We start from the raw sequence: 5,000 nt of genomic DNA on the forward strand, positions 1-5,000 counted from the left end.
CTTCGTCGTTTCGCTCAAAAATCAATTTAGCAAATTTGGAAACTTGATCGACTAGTTGTTGAAATACAGTAAAACTTTCTGGGCTTCTTAGTATCTCCATGAGCGGTGTGTTCCGCAATTCCCTTCTTGCCTCATTGGCAACTGGGTCGAATTCCGGGCATTCCAGTACCACGTGCTCGGGCGTCCCCACAGGGGCGCCACAGACACACTCAGGTGACTGCATACTGCCAATTCTGTGTAAGTATGTAGGATATGGGCCATGCCCGGATAAGAAGTGTACCACTCCCAGTGTTATAGTCAGATGTCTCATCTTGAGCCTCTCTCGGACACTGGGAAAGAAGTCAAAGACCCTTCTCCCTGTGTCCGAGGACTGCCACTGCTCTTGCCAAATGTCTGTAATTTTTTCTCTGATATCCCTGATATTGTTCATATGTTCTCCTATAAGTGCTGTAACTTTTTCGTGTTCCCGTTTTTGGATCCAGTGTATTGCTGCATGTTGCCTGATCATTAAATCCAGCGGGTGAAGTCCCATTATTACTAACAAAGCATCCGTTGGTGTGGTGCTGAAGGCACCAACACACCGCATGATTACATTTCGCTGTATTCGTCTGATGACACGTGCTGGTTTCACCTGAGTGAGCCTGTGCGCCCACGCGCTGGAACCATACCCCACAACTGGTATCAGTATACAGTTGTTGTACATTTTGGTTGCCCCTGGGGGCAGATGGAAACGTCTTTGAGCAATACTGATCAGTTTGTTAAATATTGAGAGGGATTTGGTGGCCACATGGTCGATGTGCGGAGCATAGCTCCACGCCTCATCCATGAGGACGCCCAAGTATCTTGCAGACCTAGATCTCGCAACTAATCTATTATCCAGCCGCACGACTGGATCACGGGCCAGCTTTCCTTTTAAGAGAATGTAATTTGATTTTTGTGGTGCAACTTGTAGTTTTGATTTTTGGCACCATTGCATTAAGATCTCAGATGCTTGTACTGTTTTATTCTCTATTTCAGCACGACTATCTCCTTCGACCATGATGAAAAGATCGTCTGCATACGCCACTGCTCCCAGTACCGTGTCGTTCCCATTCAAAGTTGTCAGCAGGGGGTCCATGTTTACATCCCAGAACACGGGGCCACACACAGAGCCCTGCGGGCAGCCCTTCGAGATGTCTTTCAACATCACGGCACCAGGAGCCGTGATTTTCGCAACTCTTTTCCGGCAGTAATCCCTCAGGCAACCATATAGTGCCGCCGGGCACTCCATTTCCCGTAACTGGGAGAAGAGCGCCGGCCACCACAGGTTGTCGAAGGCGCCGGAAATGTCCACCATGATGCCCAGGACATATTTCCTCGTGGATGAGTGCACAGTACTTGCAACTTTATTTATGGCATCAGATGTAGACTTGCCCTTTCTGAACCCGTACTGCAATTCACTCATACCACGAAGAAGCCTGTGGCTAGACAGTCTAGACATCAGAAGCTTCTCAAAGGTTTTGCCCAAAACGTCAAGTAAACAGATGGGCCTATAGGATTTTGCAAGTGTAGGGTCCTTATCTTGTCCCTTTTTTATTATAACTACTTCTGCTGTTTTCCAGCATGTTGGGAAGCTCCGCATTTCCAAACATCTGTTGTAAATTTTGGCAAGACTTGGTGCCAACTTTTGTGCTATGCACTGCAGTACTTCTGCTGGTATACCATCTGGCCCTGGGGCTTTCCGCCTCGCGAAGGATTTTATTGCTTGTACCACCTCCTCTTGCGAGAAGGGGTAGACTTGTAGGTTGTTGTTGTATATTATTTGATCTTGCTGTCGTATCTCCCTCTGCAGCTCAGTGTCCATGTCAGGTCGGTCGTCCGGTAGGAGCACATGAAGTAACTCCTCAGCAGTTTGTCTCCAGTCAATTGTCATGTCGTCAGTGTCTTCCTTTTTGATTGTGGAGAGCTGCATTGGGGAGTGTATTTTCTCCCTCACGATTTTGTATGGCATGCCCCAAGGGTCCAGGGTAAGATGTTCCTTTACGAAGTCTTCCCAACTCTGCTGTCTATGTTGGTTTAGGGTATCCTTAAAGACCCTCTTCTGTCTTCTATATATGGTGAGATGGAATTGTCTTTCTGCCTGGGCGAAAGCCCTTTGATAGTTCCTGCGTGCTCTACGCATAGACTGCCTGAGCCGCGACAGCTCCGGAGTCCATGGCGCAGTCGCTTTCCGAATGAGACGTCTTTTCACTGGTATCGCTACGGCGATAGCCGTCTTTATAGAGGTAGTTAGGGCCTCTACTGCCTCTTCCACGTTAAATTCAATTCCGAGCTCTGGAGGATCGAACTCCGCCTCCAGAAGGTCCCAATTGGCTCTCCCGTAGTCATAACGCATTGTCCACTCTGCTGGCACGCGGTCCTCCTCCACAGATATGTCGAATTCAATGACATTGTGGTCACTCGTGGTTATAGCGTCATGTGTTTTCCAATTCAAAATTTTATTAGCAATACCCATTGAGGTTAGTGTGATGTCAATAAAAGATGCTGCCCCGGCTCGGCTCCTATAGGTAGGAGGGTTGCCGGGGAGATTCGCAACATTCAAATTTTGTTCCATGATTAAATCTTCTAATTCAATTCCTCTGTGGTCTTGTACCGGGCTGTGCCAGAGCGGTGATTTAGCATTTGCATCCGTTGATATTATTATATGCTTGTCTTGTAAGACTCTTAATGCTGTCCGCAATTGTCCCAGGTAGATATCAATATTATGTCTGTACTGGCAATACAAACTCATTAAATACAAACTGTGTCCTTTTAAATTGACTTCTACAACCGTAAGGTGTGTAGTACATAATTGAGTAATTACAGTTGTTTTGATTAGATTACTTAAAATTATAATTGACGTCATTGGTTGCTGGCCTGAGGCAATCACCTGTGCGTTAACGGGAAAGCCAGGAATCCTTCCCGAGACGGAGTATGGTTCTTGTATTAATAAGATGTCTACTTTGTGTTCCTCTGTTAATCTTCTTAATTCATGTAAGACTAACTGACTTCTCATTGCATTTACCTGAAACACTCTAAAGTGCATCAGGATACCTTGTATGGAAATGACTATTTGGCCAGGTTTGGGCAGGATCAAAAGCGATCCTGCCATACATCATTACCATGTCATTGTATATCTTTTTTAGGTCAAAAACCCTACCCCTTCGAGCAAAAACTTTCGATACGAGTTCCTCTAGTTGTTTGAACTCAAGAGGTATGTTTGCTGCGGCAAGCTGGATGCAATCTGCATCCTCCAGAGCAGGGAATGTTATCCTTCTTCCTCTGGGATACCCGGTTCTCACCAGCTGCCTAAGAGCCACCGTCAAGATTGCTGGATCTTCTAAACGTGATAGTCTTAATGTCTCCTCACATATACCGTGAGTATTCCCAGGGGGACAATTATTATAAGTCCGTTTTCTTACAGAGGAATCTACATCTACAAGGTCAGAGTCTATGTTCTCTTTCTCCTTGCCTCCACCAATTACTTCTACTTTTACAGTTTCCAATACTACTTGTTCTACAGAGTTTTTTGACGTATTTTTAGTGCCACCACCTATTTCAGTTTTGTCTAGTTGCAAGTCTTTTAGTGCTTGATATGTCTTCTCTGCAGAGTGTCCAGCAGCCGAACCGGTGCCGGGCGCCGATGTCCTCCCCCTTGAGGCCAGGAAGCCCCCGACCTGGCAGGAGAAGTCCGCCGCCCCGCCCGACTCCGCCGCCACAGCCGAGACCCCCCTCCTGTCGGCCAGAAAAGACCCGACCTGACAGGAGAAGTCTACCATTTCCGGCTGCACAGCAGGAACTGGAACAAAGTAAGAAGCGTTAATTTCATCATCTTCATCCAAAGATGATTGTGATCTCCACCTTCTCCATCTTTCTGCATCCCGTGCTACTTTGCTAGGTGACTTCCGTTTCTGGACTTTTCGGCTAGTCGCCATAGTCAGTCCTTTGAATCAATCTTTGTAGTAACAACTTGTATGTCATGCACTCCCTTCCTGGGGAGTGACAGACCCTTTTTCTGTACCTACAAGGGATGCATGTTTCTCGTTTATCACAAGATTTTTTGTCATGGCCATCCTCGCCACATCTTCCACAGACTGAGTTTTGGAAGTTACAATACTTGGCCACATGGCCATAATCCTGGCACTTTGTGCATTTTGCCAGTGCTGTATAGTCTTTAACTGAGATCGCTGTGTATCCTATATATAATTTATTTGTTTTGACTATTATTTTTCTGAGATCGGGTGCCACCTCTACGGCATGATGTACCGTAGGCCGATCTCGTGGCCCTGTTTTAAAACGTAACTTGAATTTCTCAATAAATTCTTCTTTAGTCATGATTTCCTCAAAGTTCTGTTCATACGCACAATTGATGACGTCGTCCTGCGACATGTACGTCGGGACGTCGTACATCATCATAAGTGGTCTTCGTTTCTTTGGTTTCTCGCAAACAAAGGAGTCATTTAATTTCTTGTTTGCTAATAGTTTGTCACAGTCCTCAGTTGAGGCTAATTCAACTATTAGTATGTTTTTGGTCGTTCTGACATTGTTTATTTTAATTTTGTCTGTTCTCGGATTAATACTTTTCTCAAAATTCTCTTTAGCCTTCTTAACGTCTTCACCTTTTTTCGGTTTGACAAAAATGGTTGGTACAGTTTTCTCTATGTTCTGTCTTATTGTTTCTTGAACTGTCTTTTTAGGTTGGGTCACTGCTGCAACTGCAGCATACGACCTTTGCGGTTTCTGTAGTTCATTGCGGAGCCGCTCATTTTCGGCTTTCACTTCCGCATACTGTCCTTCTAATTTAGCGTGGGCAAGAGCCCAATTGGCTATGTCCTCTTTCAATGCCCTAATCTGGTCGGCATTTATTTTTCCATGCCTGACACTCCGATCCAATAATCGGAGGAAGGAGGCATGTCTTTCCATAACTGACTGATTCGGATTTCTCTCGTCAATAAGAGCATCATGCTCCGAAAGCGCCGATT

Source organism: Schistocerca serialis, unplaced genomic scaffold (assembly GCF_023864345.2).
Source record: "Schistocerca serialis cubense isolate TAMUIC-IGC-003099 unplaced genomic scaffold, iqSchSeri2.2 HiC_scaffold_1037, whole genome shotgun sequence".
NCBI classification, from domain to species: domain Eukaryota; kingdom Metazoa; phylum Arthropoda; class Insecta; order Orthoptera; family Acrididae; genus Schistocerca; species Schistocerca serialis.